Raw genomic sequence first — 18,028 nt, forward strand, 5'->3', positions numbered from 1 at the left:
CTAATCCCTTCTTGCTCATTCGAGAACGTTTCTAGTGACCTCTGAGTTAGCTGGCACACACAAGTAATTAAGTTTAATGTACTCGATAGAGACATACTGACCTCAGTCCTATGTCAAATCTATAGTGTATATTATTCCATTGCGCAGAGCCTATTAAGGACATAGGAACTACACTACATTACCTCAAGGGTACTTGCATAGTCCCACGATCTGTCACCGGCTGGTGGCAGAGCATTTAGATGAAGTATCAGTTATTTCTGGAATACATCTTTGTCATTACATTGATCATGTAATGATACAGGGAGAGACACAAGAACAAGTGCAAACTCAGTTAGACAGGATTGTGGTGCATGTGCAGAGCAAGGGATGGGAGATCAATCCCAACAAATTACAAGGAATCTCTCAGAGTGTGAAGTTTTTGGGTATCCAGTGGCATCAGGGACACAGAGAGGTGGTGCCCCAAGTGAGACGAAAGATTAGAGAATTTGCAGTTCCACGAAACAGAAAGGAAGCTGAGAGGTTCATTGGTTTGTTTGGTTTTTGGAGACAACACATTCCTCACTTGAGTCAGATTTTGACCCCTTTGTACAAAGTTACGCGAAAGAAAAATGCATTTGAGTGGAGAGCGCAGCAGCAAACCGCATTTGAATTAGCAAAAGAGGCATGCTTTAGATTTATGGCAAGTACAAGAGGGAGATGTTGATCTAAATGTGACAGTGCAAGGACCGTACGCTAATTGGAGTTTGTGGCAGAAGCAGGGAAGAAATAAAGTACTTTTAGGGTTCTGGACAAAGATGCTGGAGAGCGGTACACTCCCTTTGAAAAACAGTTACTTGCATGATATTGGGCTCTAGTGGATACTGAGCAATTGACCCTAGGGCACGATGTGATTTTGAGACCTGAGATTCCGATAATGCAGTGGGTGATGAGTTCCCATAAGGCTCATAGAATAGGACATGCACAGGAAGCCAGCGTAATAAAATGGAAGTGGTATATACACAGGATAGGGCCCGAGTGGGTCCCAAAGGTACCGCAGTGTTCCATGAGAAGGGGGCGCAGGCGCCAATGGAAGAGACAGAGGTGTTGCATGATGTACCTGAGATACAGGAATCTCCTGTAAAGTGGGGTAAGGAATTTGGTGAATTGTCTGTGGAGGACAAGAAGCATGTGTGTTTTACTGATGGTTCAGCCAGGTATATAGGAGCTAAGAGGCACTGGAAAGTGGCGTCATACAATCCTGTGACCCAGAAATTGTTGACTACTACTGGAGAAGGAAAGGGTAGCCACTTTGCAGAACTTTACACTGTGTATCAAACTTTGAAACAAGAACTGCAATGAAAATGTCATATTTACACTGATTCGTGGTCCACGGCCAATGGGCATAGCGACTGGACTTCCCACATAGCATGCTCATAGTTGGATGATAAATGCAGAAGAGGTGAGGGATAAGGAATTGTGACAAGAGATCTGGACCATGTTGACACAAACTACAGTTAGATGCTCTTTGTTCCACCGACTCACTTTACAGCTGGTTTAATTCCCTCACAGATGAAAAAGCTAAGATTTCAGAGGCAGAAGTGGCAACACAGGATTCTTATCTGGTTGGGATTGCGAAGTGGGCACATCAGAAGTGCGGACACTTTGGAGAGTAGATTACTAGCAAGTGGGCAGAAAATAGAGGGATATACATTTCCCTAGACCTGACTAAAAAGGTGATTTTGCAGTGTCCTGTTTGTCAGCATGCCCAACATAGATCAGTCCCACAGATAGTGAGTGGTCAACTAGGTAGAGGAAAATTTCCAGCACAGATTTGACAAACTGACTATATTGGGTCCCTGCCAACTAGTCGAGGATGTCAATATGTATGCACGGATGTGGACACATACTCTGGATATTTGATAGCTTTTCCATGCAAACGTGCTACCCAGTTGAATTCATTGAAAATGTTAGACTTGCTGATTTTGTGTTATGGAATTCTATTACAGATTCAAAGTGACAACGGATCTCATTGCAAAGGTAGATTAGTGCAGGACTATTGTGTACCGCACAATATTGAGTGGATTTTTCACATCCCATATTACCCAGAGGCTGAGGATGAATGGTCTGTTGAAAGATCAATTGAGAAAGTTGTCTGATGGTACCTTGAAATGTTGGTGACATCATTTGAGTGAAGCCTTGCAAATTCTGAATAACAGACCTTTAGCAAATGCAGAAACACTTTTTTTATTTAAATCTGGTTTTATTTGTTTTTAAAGATTGCATCATCATGAAAGATAACATATATCATATAAAGTTGACCATACAGTGACCATTTGTCCACATCGAAGATACATTACGGTTGAACAGCGATATATGGCAGATAAACATTTTGATGTTGCTACAGGCTCAGCTACAGACAGTGCATGTTCAACAAGGATAACAGCCATTATACATTATTGATGTGGCTCTATTTGCCTTTTGTGCAAAGTCTTTGGGGATCATACAGTTCGGGCAAGTGTACAGACGTTGTAAGTAAAAACAAACAACAAAAGCTCAAAACTAACAACAGCAACTTGTACCAACTTCCAGTGTATGTTCTTCCCCATGCCTCTTCACCCCCCCTTCCTCCCCCGTGGCGGTATCCCCTTCCCCAGCACCTCAGATCATCCTCCCCCCCCCCCCCCCCCCCCGCCCATGTCCCAGGGCACCCCGAGTGCCAGCTGATTTGTGTGCACTTGCATGCCATTGCCAATGTTTGCTGCAGGGCATCCGAACCCCCCTATTTGAGCGTCTTCCCCACTTCCTGGCCGCCTCTCAGGGTCGTCTCCCCAATTCGTATCAGGGCCTGAAGGAGTCCCTCCCATTGCGCTGCTATAGGTGTCTTCCGTAGCCCTAACGTCTCTTCCTGCAAAATGGTGATTCCTTCTGCTTTGGCCCATGCTAGTAGTGAGTACCTCCATGCCCGTATGTGTGGTGGTTCTTGCGCCTTCCATATCTTGGTTAGAAGCCGCTTAGCTACCACTAAACATAGGTCCAAGAAACGAGAGGAAAGTTTTGTGGTCGGAGACCTGCGGAAGTGGTGTAATAGGTAAACAGGCCATTCAAAGGGTATGTTGCGGCCCATGCAGGTATGTAGCGCTTCGCCTACAGCTTGCCAATCGATGAGTAACTTGTGACATCCCCATAGCATGTGCACCAGTCCAACCCCCACCTCCTCGCACCGTGGGCACATCACATCTGTGCGGTGAAAGTACTTATTTATCTTTTGAGGTGTGAGGCATGCTCTGTGGACTATAAATAGTTGTATTTGTCGGAACCTCATGTTCCTAGGAATTCGCGTTGGACTCTTTAGTATCTTTTCCCATTCTCTGTCTTCTAACTGCCGCTCCAGATATGCTTCCCATTTGCGGCGCAGTGGGTCTAACGTTATCGCTGCGTGTGTGCGAAGAGATGCTGCAAACCAAAGGACCAAGTGTCTACCACGCCCCATGACATGAAGGTACTGTATGGTTAGGTGCTGACTTGTTTCCCTTGCAGGTCTCCCCATCTAGAGGTTAGTGTCGCAATCAGCGAGCGGTGTCTTAGAAATTGTCCCGGCGGCAGCCCCACCTCATTGACTAGGGACTCATATTGTATAAGCGTGCCATCCCGGTATAAGTCTCCCAATGACTGTGTATCAGCTTCGTGCCAGTCCACTAGTTCAAGAGATGTGAGCACCACAGGCCCGTTGGGGGAGCCTACTAGTGGTATAGCCGGTGCGTAAGGGACTAGTGTTTTGGTGAGGTGTAGGTAGCGGCGATAGCACCTGTAAGCTACCGCCAGGAGGAGAGAGGTAGGCATTGGGGCTTCAGAGGCTGGGTGGAAAAGATTGGTGATATAATCCAAAGAGAGGGGGGGCTAAGGTTGCAGTGTCTTCGCGACCCCTATCGGCAAGCCAGCGGGCTATCCACTGCTACTGTGCAGCCAAATAATAGTGCTCAAAACAAGGCGCGCTAGTCCCACTTGATCGGTGGGCAAGTATAACTCTGCAAATGCTATCCTATGGCGGCATTGCCCGATAGGAAATCCCTGAGCAGTTTAGTAAGTGTGGAGAAGAAAGCCGGCGGAACATAAATAGGCATGTTAGTAAAAAAGTACAGGAGACGAGGAAATATCATCATTTTGGATAGTGCCACCCTGCCAGTGACTGACAGCTGTAGCGTTCTCCAAAAGTTTACTTGCGATTTGATGGCTGTCACTGCTCGTCCCAGATTACCAACAAAGAGGTCAGCTGGTTGGCGGTATATCTGAATACCGAGATAGCGGAAAGTGTCAGCTTTCCACTGCACCCTCGTGCCCCCTGAGATATAACCGGATCTTGTGTGTCTCCCTCGAATGCGTAAAGGCAGGACTTGTTTGCATTCACTCGAAGGCCTGAGAGAGTGGCGACGTCAAGCAGTGTATGCTCCAATTGGGCCGATATGTTTTCCACATCTCTCACAAATACTAGGAGGTCGTCTGCGTATAGCGACACCTGGTGTGTCGCATCCCCTAAAGGTATTCTATCACCTAGCGTCGCACGCAGGGCCGCTGCCAGGGGTTCGATAGCGAGTGCGAACAGGAGAGGCGATAGCGGGCACCCCTGTCTAGCGCTTCTGCGAATAGGTATGGCGTCTGAGATGTATGGTCCCAACCATACTCTAACTGTGGCGTTTTTGTATAACAGGTCAACCATCTGGAGGAAATCCCAACCCAGATCATACCGTAGCAGCACTGCTGCTAGATAGCTCCACTCCAAGCATTCAAAGGCCTTCTCAAGGTCCAGCATCAGGCATCCCGCCCTGGGCCACCCCCTCACACTGTCCAAAGCTACCATGAAGAACCTCCGTAAATTCAACGATGTGCTACGCTTGGGCACAACCCATTCTAATCGGCATGAACCAGCTCGGGAACCACCGGCGCGAATCGCTCCACCAGCACTTTGGCAAGTATTTTGTAGTCCACATTTAGGAGTGCCAGTGGCCTGTATGATCCTAAGTTGTCAGGGTCTCTACCAGGTTTTAGCAGAGACACCTGGTAGCCTCTCGCATCGACGGGGGAAATGCTTTTTCCTCGAGGGCTGTAGCATACAGGATATGCGAGTCGCTGCGCCAGAGGCTCCATGTAGGCTTTGTAGTATTCAGCCGGCCTGGCGTTTTCCCGGACGCCATTGACCCTATCGCTTCACCTATTTCCTCTAGGGTGAGGGGACCATTAAGTGCCTCTTAATGTGCTCCTGAGGCTGTGGGTAGGTGAACAGGTTCTAGGAACCTCTCCAGATCGAGGCTTTAGCATCGTCCTTTGGATTGGTGGAACGGTGAGTAATGATCCAACATTACTTTATGTTTCTCCCTCTGTGTGTAGACGAGGGCCCCCTCTGGTGTGCGTATGGCACTGATTAGGGTATGTCTGCTTTCCTGCTTCAGTAGCCAGGCTAGCAGGCGACCTGCTCTATCAGCTTTGGCGTGGGTGCGGGCAGTATTGTTGTGGCACCTCAGCTTTACTATGAGCTCCGCGTGTTGTGCTCTAAGACTTTCAAGCTGGCTGGATTGTCCACCGCCACCCTCCCCGTCACGTTCATACTGCAGTAGTTGTGATTCCAGGCGAGTGAGCGACAAAGATAACTGTTTGCGTATAATCCATGTGGCACCAAGGCAGTGGCCTCTAACAGCAATTTTGTGGGCATCCCATTCCACCAGTGTGGAGCTCTCTGACCCCTCGTTGAGGGCAAAGTATTCAAGAACGATTGTCTCCAGGGATGCTTGGAACTCTGAATTCTCCAGCGCAGTTGGCTGTAGGTGCCAGGTGGGTACAGGGGGGTGGTCAGGTTCCCAGTTCAACCGAAGCATCATGGGGTTATGGTCAGAATGTGTCTGCCCCAGGTAGTCCTCTGTCTCAACCAGAGGAGCCAGCAACTGGGAACCCACTACTCTATCCAGCCACATATGCAAGTCATGTACCGCTGAGTAGTAGGAGTAGATGCGGTCAGTGGGATGTAGGATTGGCCACAGGTCCAGTAGTGCCCAATGGGACAGCCAGTCTGAAAGCGCCCGCGACTTCGACACAGCTGCCGTCGTCTGGAGGGGTGGGAAGGATTTATCCATGTGTATATCAAGTACCGAGTTGAAATCCCTGCCTAGTAGCCAGAGGAAGCCAAGCGTTAGGGGTCAGTGTTGCAAACACTTGCGCCAGAATCAAGGGTTGGTCTGTGTTCGGGGCATATATGGAGCCTAGGAGTACCTACTGCCCATTGAGTGTCCCTTTCACTAAGGTGTACCTGCCTGCGGGATCTATCACCGTCTCTGTGCAGCTGAACGGGGTGTCCGCTCTTACCCAAATTAATGTGCCCCTCGCATGCGGCAAGTATGTCGTGCCATATATTTGTCCCCTCCAAAGTTTGCGCAGTCTGTCCAGTTCTGGCTGGGTCATGTGCGTTTCCTGCAGTAGAGCGATTGCAGCCGAGTGTCTCTGGAGGTACGCAAATACAGAATAGCGGCGCGCAGGTGTGTACATGCCATGTATGTTCCATGTTATTATGTCAGCGAGTTTCATGAGTGAACGCGTCGTTATGCTGCAATAAAATCAACAATAAACAAACTGAAAACAACATAACATCTTGGGCAGACATTGCGCAATGTCTGTCCAAACCTCTGCAACAAATGAGTAGTACAAACTAGGTCAGTGTGTTGCCTTTTAGGGTGCGTGTACTAGTGGTGTTGAGTTATGACCACCCCCTTAATTCCAGATTGCGCAGTGTACCATCTATTGATCGCGGAAATCATCTCGTAGGACCGGTAGTATATTGCCCCGGTTGTTAGGGTCGTGTGTGAGCTTGCCATCCAATGTTATGTGTGTGGTGGCTAGCGGTAGGCATGTTAGTACCTTACCAGCTCAATGTGAAGTATGTGTTGCATTTAACCCAGTGGGTCCTACTCCTCACATTTCAGCTAGCAATATCATAGGGGTCAATAAACAGAGTTCTACTTGCGTATGCTGCTTATGTCAGCGCCTATCTCGGTAGTTCCGCCTCATATGATACCATCAGCAGTCTGTGGAGTAATCGTCGGCAAGTTGAGCTTGTCGGACATCTCCGTTGAAGGTGACGGGGATCTGCTGGCCACCAACATTTCCCGTATGTAGAAGTCCGGTCTTTCTTTAGGATGAGTGGATCCAATAGTTGTGACCGCTGCCAAGGCACCCTGTCTTTCCTTCCTCGGTGCTGCAGTCCCCGGCTTAGCATTCCGTAAGGGTCCTTGCCTTCCTCGTCTCCTGGGTCGTCTGCCCGCTGTGTTGTCTACTTCCGGGCCCGGGGGTCTCACGCCTGTCCACAACCCCGACTCCTCCAGTCAGTCCCACGCGTCTTCGGGGGAATCAAAGAAGCGAGTCCCTTCTTTCGTAACCACTCGCAGTCGGGCTGGGAACAGCAGCGAATATTGCAATTCTAGAGTTCTGAGTTGCCGTTTCACCTCCATATAGTTACTCCTGCGTCTCTACACTAAAGCGGTGTAGTCTGGGAAGAGCATAACCTGCCTGCCGCTCACTGTGAGGCCAAACATCTTGTGTGTTTCAGGGAGCACCGCATCTCTGTCTCTGTAGTTTAGCAGTTTGAAAATGAAAGGGCGAGGTCTGGCTCCTGGTTGGGGTCTTTGTGCCGGTATGCTCTGGGCTCTCTCAACTGCAAATTGCATTGACAAGGTTCCTTGAGGTAAAAGATCTTGTAGCCATCGCTCTATGAATTGTTCCGGGTTTCTCCCTTCTTCGCCTTCCGGCAGGCCCACTACGCGGACGTTGTTACGGCGGGACGTCCCTCCGAATCTTCCGCTCTGTCTTCCAGGTCATGAACACGGTCTATCAAATCCTGCAGCGCAGCTGTGTGGTTTTGCGTTATAGGTTGGAGTTCCTTCAGCGTTTAGCCTTGTGTCACAACCTTGTCGGTCAACTTGCGGTGATCCACATGTAGTAAGGTGAAGTCCAAGGTGACTTTATCTATCCGGGTCTCTAGGGATGTCCTCGTGTGGTCTAACGCAGTCCCAATCCTTTCCACTGTTGCGAGTACTGAGTCCATTTTGGCCTCCACGACGGTGGTCGCTGGCTCCATCCCTTCTACAGCGCTCATATTGGCAGGATCCAAACTGCCCGTGCGTAGAGGCCCTTGCTGTAATTTAGCTCTCATCCGGCCCATTACAAGCTGCTGCGCCGTGGGCATTTGCAATTAAATTCTAGGGGAGTCAAGACGTTGTCTATTGCCACAACCACACTGCGGTGTGGTCAAGGCTATGCTCTACGGCGGTGGATGCCCACGTGGATACTGTCTCTGCATGCCACAGGGGTCTACGTGTGCGGGAGTGGGAGATTGCAGCGCTCGCACACCGTCGGTGCTTCCACCCTGCACCTGCCCAACGTTGGACCAGCTCTCAGAGTCTGGCTGAGGGGGTTATAATCTCAGCTGGCCGCTCATGTCCTATTGAGTCTGTTCTGTTATCTCTCCATAGGCGCTGCTGGTGTGTTGATCTCAGCCTGCTTACTGGTACACAGTGCCGTTAGGTCTTATTGTAGGTGCATGGCGGGCCTCTTCGACGTGGGACTGCTCTCATCGCAGCCTCGATGCTCCGCCGCCTCCCCAGGGGCCCGGGCCTTGTAGTTCGGTTGCTCTACAGCCACACGCATCTCACTACAGCAAGTTCCAATCTGAGTGCCACTATTCACTAAGGCCTGTGTCACTCAATTTCGATGGGGTGCCTAGCGCGTGTGTTATATCCGCTATGCCATAGGGCCCCACACAGGTTCCAGGCTCGCGTCTGACGCTTCCTCTGGCTTAGGCAGCCTCCCTCCCAACCGGCTGCCGACTCCATGCGGTCTCAGCGTACAGGCCCCTATGTGGTGTCGCAACTGTAATCAGTATTCCGGGAGTCAGGGGCTGCGGGCACGGGAGGTGATTATGCACCTCAGTGTCCCCAGCAGCAGTCTTTGCACAGTGTTAGTGTTGTTTTCCACCCCTCTCATCTGCTACTAGCACCGCCGCCCTGTTTTGGCAAACATACCTTGGGGGCCCAGTTGTCACCTCGTTTATCGCATCAGCTGTGGCTCCAGGGGGTGGTTTAGCTCAATTTCGGATCTCTCCCTTGTGGCGGCAGTCCCGGCGCGCAATGCCAGGTCTGGGTAAAAGTCCCCCACAGCTCCGGGCACCGACACTTAGGCACGTATGGTCCTCTTCCAAATGCGGTCTCCCGTGTGCGCTAGACAGGGACATACAGTTTCTGAGAGCGGCGCGGCTCAAAGTCAGGTCTCCCGCTTGTGGCAGTGTTCTTACCCCGCGGCGGCAGGTCTGGGCAGAGGCCCCCCACAGCATCGGGTGCAGGCCCTCAGGCGCGGGCGGCCATCCCCCAGCACTAGGCACCCACACTCAGCCCCACCGTGTATAAGGCTGTAGAACTCCAGGGAGGTGGCGCAGCCAAGCACCGGGTCTTCCTGTTTGTAGCGGCGCTCCTTCCACACGGCGCCAGGTCCCAGCGAAGGTTCCCGACAGCACCAGTCTCAGGCAGTAAGGCGGATGGCCATCTTCTAAAGCCAGTCACCCGCGCGCGGTCACACAGCGGATAGGGCCGTGGAGCTCCGGGAGGCGGCGCGGTCAAGTACCGGGTCCCCTGCCTGTATCAGCGCTCCCTCCATGCGGCGTCAGGTCCGGGCGGAGGCCCCCCAAACCTCCAGTCGCAGCCACTCAGGTGCGGGCGTCCATCTTCCGGTAGCAGGCTCCCGCGTGTGGCCTCATTACGGGCAGGGCTAGACGTTCGCTGCCTACAGATTCACGGAGTCCATGGGTCAATTAGCCTAGTAGTAGGCTCAGCAGGTGCAGCAGAGTTTTCGGTGTTCGGTCCCAATCAGCATTCGTTGAGATGGCGCTCCTGCAGGATACATTTATCAGAGTTTTAGGGGATGATGAACGGAGCTTACAGATTTGTGTCCGCCATTTTGGCTTACTAGCCACGCCCCCCCCAAATGCAGAAACGTCTTTAATGCAAATGTTAAATCCAGCTTTGCAGATTCAGCCTCATGTGGCTACCAACGTCATCCTTTATTGGGAGGCAGTTCCTAGAGCTTTTGCGCCGTACAGAGTGACACCGGAGGCTGCAGGTCTTGACCTGCATGCTTTGAAACTGTACATACTGAAACCAAGAGACATTACACTCATTGAGACAGGAGTGGAAATTCAGATACCCCTAGAGCACTTTGGTTTAATTGCCCCTCGATCTGGATTGGCTCTAAAGGGCATCCAAGTGCTGGGAGGTGTAATTTATGCAGATTATCAAGGTGAAATTAAAGTAATCCTACTTAATAGTGGAGATACTGATCTGATGATACAATCTGGAGACAGAGTTGCTCAAATGGTGATCATGCCAGTATACAGAGGGGTAGTTAAGAAGGGGACTGCCCCAGCCCTCCTCACCGTACGTGGGAAAGGAGGGTTTGGCTCAACTGATAAAAACCCAGGAGCCAAAGTGTGGGTAGAGTCTCCAAATAGACCCCCCGAACAGACATAAGTCATTGCAACTGGAAAGGACAATGTTCTAGTCATTATGAAGCCAGGGAAGGAAAAATGGGAACATGTGCCTGCTGATAAATGTTATTTGCGAGAATGTGTAATACCTGTTTTGTTTCCGTTCTTTTAGATCACTGTATGGCGTGTTTGTGCTCTGCTTGTGCTCGCTGGACTCCTTTTGGCCGTGTACGCATGGGGTGGGGGGGACAAGGAGACCCTTATCGCGAAGTGGCCAACCGACCACGCAGAGACTGACAGCAATGCTGACTCAGAGGGATAATATTTGGTCATACCTGGCACAAACTGTGCTCAACAGGTCATACTTCTGCATGTCAAACATGAAGAGTACTTTGGACGTCGTTTCCACATGCTTTCTAACTGTGCCTACCCCTATTGACGTGTTGCTGCAGACTTTTAATGTCACGAATGCAGACAGGGCTGTAGAGGAACATGATGTGAGATCTCAATTATCGCTTTACGAATTCTGCCGCTTTTGTCGAGAAGCTACTGATAATGATTGGAAAAACATGACACAGGGCATAACTTTCAACGTTACTGAAGGCGACGTTTGTTATAATTTAACTTGCGACCCAACTATTATTGGTAAATGTGTTCAAATTCGACTTGACAGAAATTCATCCGTTATGTCTTGGCAGAAAAATGTTTTATGTCAATATAGACACTACAATGTTTGTGCAAATGTGCAAAACAATGTGGTGTGCAATAATATAGTATCTGCTGCCAGTCATTTCAGGCATGTCAAGTTGCCTGTAGGGTGGTTATTTTCCTGTGGGAATGTGACTTATACATATATTCTAGCAAATATCACAGGTGCTTTTACTAGATTAAGTCTGATGATGTTTCCGTTAGATCCATCACCTCATGCTTGAACTATAAGAGAAGCTGTTCAGCTTATGAACATTGTAACTCTGAATTGCATTTATTATCGAAATCCAAATACATTAGTTTGGCGGCTTCAATGGTAGGTATTCAAGGCCTAGCAATTTATAACTCTAAAGCTGTTAGTGAATTAGCATGTCTTATGGTAAAAAATACTCATCATACATCGATTGCTTTAACAGAATTTTTATTACACGTGCGAGGGGCACGGAAAGCAATATTGCAGAACAGAACATTGACTATTTGCTTTTAAAACATGATCATGGATGTTCAGATTTTGAGGGAATGTGTTGCTTTAACCTTTCAGATCATTCTAATTTAATTCAGTCCCACATTGATGCTTTACACAAGTTGGCTAAAGATGTCAAGCAAGATATCGAAAAGGGGTGGTGGGATTGGTTGTTTGGGTGGTTGCCAGATTTTGGTAAACTTTGCTAGGTGGTATAGCATTAGCGATATGTATTCTAGTATCATTATGTTGCTGTATTCAGTGTGTGCCTAATCTCTTATCTAGGCTACGTCCCCAGGTAGTTGGTTTTAGACCAATATGTTATAGTAGTCATTGGTCAAGGGAAGGACCCTTATAAATCCTTTTTATTCAATTTCTTGATATATGCTGATGGTGATAGTCGATGGTCGTGGGATTGAATGGAATGTAGTGATTGTGCAACTTTTTTGGTTGAGTACCCCATTATGACCGTCAACTACCACCATCTTTCAATTGACTTTAGCGTGTTATTTTATTCTAGCCTTAATGTAGAACGGCTCTAAATATGCCTGCTTAGTGGGAGCTGTTACGGAGTAGAACAGTACATTTCGATATGAGCTCTTATTATTGGCTTTGACATGGCCTCATGTCAATCTTGCTCTCTGACTTTATCTTGCTTCATGGCAGTATTTGCTATTGGCTTTGACATGGCCTCATGTCATCTTGCTTTCTAATTTTCCTCTGCTTTATGCTCCTGTCTGTGCATGGCAGTGTTTGCATAACTGACGCCATGTTCTGTGCTCGCACGTAGCTGCAAAGTGGGGAGGACATGTTTTTCACTCGTGTTTTTTCATTCTTTTTTTTTAACTCTTTTTATTATTATTTTAATCATAGTGCAATCACAAGACTATCATCACAGTTTGCGGTACAAGTAATTGGTACAGCGGTAAATCCATTATTTTCTTGGTACATGGGATTAGATTCCCCTCTTTGTCAGAACAATACAAGCACTGTATACATGCAACAATATCCGCCCTATGGGCACCCTGCAGCCCCTCACGAATTATTCATATAATCAATATGCTGTGACACCCCTATTCCTTCAGCCCAATTGTCTCCCAGTACTCTGCAACCAATTGATTACAGTTTCTGTAGTCATACATAAAGCAGTTCATTCTTAACCCATCCTCTTGTGGCTGACATTCGTATCTCCACCCCTCAATTCCGCAGCCTCCTGCTTCACCGTTGTATTGGTATAGTCAAGGCTGTTTAGTGGGGTCTCATGGGTGTGCAATCAGGTAGCAAGTCAGCGAGCCCATATGTCCCTGGGCCTGGAGGCCACAGTCAACATTTCAGCATATGTTATGAGCCTTTCTTGGCAAGTTAACAAATCATCAATCCAGGTCTTGAACTTGGGCGCTCACCCTCTTCCCCAGCGGCATGCCACTCTCCTATTAGCCATAAGCAATGCCATAGCCACAAACTTACGGTGCTCCGCACGCACATGTTTAACATAACCTAATAGTGCCATCAATGGGGTAAGGTCAACTTGCATGTGTATCATCTCCACTAAAGCCTGGAAGACCTGTTCCCAGTAATCATGCACTCCTGGATATTCCCACGCCAGATGGAGAAAGTCTGCACCTTCAGCCCAGCACCTGTCACATCTGTCAGAGTCCCTCAGACCAAGTCTGTGCATTCTGGCAGGTATTTCATACAATCTGTGTAGAAACGTATAATTAACTATACGAAGCCTGCTGCTGGCTGATACCTGTTCGGTTTGCATACAACAAAATTCCCAATGTTCATCAGTCAGGACAAAGCCCACCTCCGCCCCCCACTTCGTGCGGGTTACAGTGTCCGGGACTACCCTTTGTGTATGCACTGTACGGTATATTAAAGACACTAGACGTCTAGCTGTCCCGCACTGTAGCATCAACTATAACGGTGTCAAGGCTTGTGGTTCAGCTGGGAAATCCGGTGTCAATGCCCGTATCCCCTGTCTAAGCCGGATATACAAAAAGGTATCCATTGGGGTCTGTTGTGTGTTTTGGAACATCTGTTCCAGGGTTCGAAACTGGCCATTGTGGTACAACTCCCCCCAGGTGCAGATGTGTGTATGTTTTTTAAAATTATGGAAAATGACTTCCTGCAGGAGCGGCATGCTCGGGTGATAAGTAAGAGGCAGCAATGGAGAATAGAGCATGGGTGCGTTCATTATTCGCCCTTTGTGCTGCCATGCTGAAATCGTGCATGTAAGGGTTGTCAGCATCTTTTCTCTAGTCCCCACAGATTCAAATGTTACGCCATCTATGGGTACGGGATGTGCCACCCAGAGTTCTGCCGCGACCTGCGGCATATATGGCGTCTGCGCTATCCAAAACTGCATGTTTTTGACATGTTAAACAATATTCCAACCAAACAACCTCCCTACCCCTCCCCCTCCCCTTCGTCATTCCGACCCCAACCACCTTGCCCCTCCCTACTCCCAGTGAAACAGTTCCAACTTGCCAGTATTATTCTCCCTCCCACCACCCCCCACATCCCCAACTCAGCCCGTAGCCAAACCTGGTCCATGAACACCCTTCATGTCCCGCAACAAACATATCGTGGGGTATACCCTTTGGGGGACATTACAAGGTGGCCACATGTTAACCCTCCTCCCAGGGAGCCCCACTGCGGACAGTGTATCCGGGCCCCTTGGAAGTCTGGGGTGCCCAGTGGCTGGGATAGTATCTTATTTACCCTACTATGTCATTCCTTTTACTGTTAAGATTTTCAGGTCTTACTTCGGTGCAATTGTACCACCAAAGCAAAATTATAAACGTGTCCAAGCAGAGAGACCGGATCTCACTGCGAGTCATCTTCCGCTCCTGTTGATAGAGATTGCTGTGACGCAGCTTCAGCACCATACGACCGGTTTGTGCGTTTTACTTGCTTGAGGAATTCCTCCACTTGTTGCGGTTTTGTAAATAATATCTGTTTGCCCTGATGCGGAACTCTAAGTCGTGCCGGGTACAACAGTGCGTAGTCTATTTGTGGCAAAATTAAATCCTCCCTGAGCACCTATTAATAACCACACATTAATTAAGTGTAACATTCAGTAGATTAGATACAGTTCCCAAAAATTATATAACGGGGGCACAGCAATAATCATGCTCCACCAGGAATCTCAAATATTCAAAATTCAAAATGACCATAAATCATCAAATCAATTGAAATGGTCCTTTCTTCACATTCTTTTATTCCTTTATTTCAGTCTATATTCCAGATACAAGATGAGTCTTCTTCATTAAACATGAAAAAAGCGCGCAGCCAACACGTGTTTCGTCATACACTAATATGTGTTCAATGACTTCCTCAGGGCTGTATATATATAATGGAATATGCAATAAATCAATAATCCTGATGCTCCACAGCACCTGTCTCTTTAACGACTCTGATGATATAATGGTATCCATTCTCTGGTTAAATCACTGAAAGCAATCCAAATTGTCAATATCCATGCTCCATAATAATGAAAATACCAAGGTAGTACCCTCAAAGTTCTATGTTATATTATCTCCTGCCTTCCATCGGGTCAACGAGTACGTGACCTCAGTTCAAAAGTTCCTGATTCCCGAGTCCAAAAGTCACGTACTTTTGGACTCGGGATCAGGAACTTTTATATATACAGCCCTGAGGAAGTAATTGAACACATATTAGCTCTGGAACTTCAGTCCTGACTGAAACTCCTGCCTGGGCTGTAGAAACTGGCTTCTCTCAGCTTGAGTTGGCAAGGATGTTGCAGAAGAGTCAGTCGGAGAGGTGTTCCTAACCAGTTTTATTCTATTTCGATTCTATGCTATTCTTTGACATACTGCATTCTATTTTGACCGTTTATTTCAATTGTCCTTTAGAAACTTGGGAGTCTGCCATGACTGATATAATAGGTCTACCTTTAGAAGTATTGTTTTAATAAACTTATATGTGTTATAACTTATATTCCATACATTTGGATTGGTTTTCTTGCCTCGGCCTAAGCGGGTGTAGAAGTTAGGGTCTGTCCTTTTTGCGAAAAGCAGATTCATTACAAGGGATTCAAATACCTCGGGTTGCCATTACTGAGGACAGGGCTTTGGCATATAAGCATAATCTCAACTTCCAGCTAGAGAGCCTGCACGTGATATGAAACTCTGGAGATCCCTCCCCTATACTTACTTGGCCGTTTGGCCATCTTCAAAATACTACCCGACTTCTATATCAACTCCAGAACTTCTCCTTACTGATGAAGAGAAACTTCTTCGCTAGGGGTAATGCTCTACTGCATAAGCTCCTGTGGAATGGAGGGATGCCCCGTATTGACCTCGCAAAAAGTTGCTGATCCACTTTTGAAGGAGGGCATTGACACCCCAGATCCGCTGCAATACTACAGAGCGTTTAATGACTAATGGTTTGAGGGATTTGATGATCCGGTATACGCAGTGGAGGTTTGGGTCCTGGGACATGACAGTCTCCCACGTTTGTTATATGGTGGTGCCTAGCCACACACTTTTCTCACTTCCATTATGGAAGGTAGCCACAAGGTCCACTGGGTGGGCTAACCAGCTAACTCTGGAACCCCAGTTATAGAGAGGGGCCGGACTTCCCCAGGTGTCAGCATTACGCGGGTCAGCAATCCCAAATACTTCAAATCTGAGCCCTCATGAAGCCAAAAGCATCCTGTGGAGTCCGTATTCGTGAGTGGTAGCACCTCACACTTGGACCAACTTATCTTATACTCGGGGAAGACTGAAAAAGCCTCAATTAGAGACATGAGTTTGGGAACAGAGGAGTCTGGCCTACTCAAAGTCAATAATATATAGGCTGTGGGGTTTTAGTTTTAAACCTATAATAACTGATAAAACCCCACTGAAAGAAAAATAGCTCTCACCGGTGAAAACATATAAACACTGAAAAAACACCTGGACAATCACAAACTAAATGCCATTCAAAGAAAGGAAAAAGAGAGTGAAAGTGACATTTTTTTCTTCCTGAAGGGGTCAATACAATGTAACTTTGTTATACACGCTCGCAGTAAGAAATACTGGCTAACATTATTCTGCTTTAGTTTTGTTCTTTAGGGATGCCACTTAAATACTGTTTCTTCTTCCTTTTACTTTTTTCGGTTTTGTGGCCTTTGTTCTAAAGATGCAGAGTTTAGTTACATGTTTTAGGTCTAGTTTAATCATTTTATAAACTATAGAGAATCAGGAAATATCGAACTCATATTTGATATTTTGGCTGCATTTGATTCTTTCACTTATAGGTAAAATGGCTGGTTTCATAAAAATCTTTCCTAATATGTGTCATCACATTTACCCACAGAGAATGGGTAAAAACCCTTAACACATCAGACAATAGTTTCTAGTGGGTCAGTATTGATAGTAGGTGAATTGCCAACACCTCAGGCTTTAAACATTCAATGCAAGGCATACTGACAAGTATATTTATCACCAAGCATCTGGGCTAGTGGTGAAAACATGACACCAGGCTTTTGGAAAACATGGAACGCATTGTCACTTGTAATGCTCTGCAAAAAAGGTTATTTCCAAGTTCAACAAAGATTGGAGTGATATTGTTTGTATTTGCAGTGATTCAGTTACGTATATAAAAAACTTGTGTATTGACCTGTCAAAATTTATACCGAGCTGAAGTGATTCCCTGTAAGAGATCCTTGGCACTTGTTAGATGGTATGCTGAAAGCATCTTTACAATCTTCAGAGTTAATGAGGGATGCTATTGACTTTTTAGTCTGTTCTGGTGCACATTTTTCTTATGCACAGGAAATAAAACACAAATATTTATAATTTTGTGCTTTATGTGGCATCAAAGAAAGAGTCATTCCAACTGTGTCCCTTAGCTGATGGTTCTCAGCCCAAGGGGCTATGAATGCTGAGAGGGCCTTTTCACAGAAGTTTACATAGGAAGGAAAGGGCGAGCGCACATGACCCAAAGACTCACTGAAGAAGTATTGTATTGTGTACTACAATAAGATTAATTTGCAAAAATCTATTTGGACCTCATATACACTATAAGTACACTGTCTATATACCATGTTCTTTCAGTGCAATAAGCAAGCAATAATAAAAGCAAAACGTTCCATAAAAAACAGAAAAACACTTTTTCTGCTGCTTTTAGTGGCGCGGAAATGTGTAACCACTGATAACAACTGTTTTTTAAGATATTGAAAACACTGAAAAAACCCCACCAGAATTTACCAAAAATAGAAACTGAAAACAGGAAAGCCTAATAATATATCATCTGCATATAGCAAGATCTTGCATGCACCAACAGGCGTTTCCACTTCCTGTATAAGGGGGCACTGATGGATGGCCACCACCAATGGTTCAAGAGCTAAATAGAAT

General features: G+C 47.1%; 1 pseudogene; it reads left to right on the plus strand.

Moving 5' to 3' along the window:
- Positions 1-10,535, plus strand: part of LOC147697712 (uncharacterized) — a 30,799-nt pseudogene extending 20,264 nt beyond the window's left edge.
- The last annotated feature ends 7,493 nt before the right edge of the window (positions 10,536-18,028 follow it).

The sequence above is a fragment of the Lissotriton vulgaris genome, chromosome 8 (genome assembly GCF_964263255.1).
Source record: "Lissotriton vulgaris chromosome 8, aLisVul1.2, whole genome shotgun sequence".
Taxonomy (NCBI): domain Eukaryota; kingdom Metazoa; phylum Chordata; class Amphibia; order Caudata; family Salamandridae; genus Lissotriton; species Lissotriton vulgaris.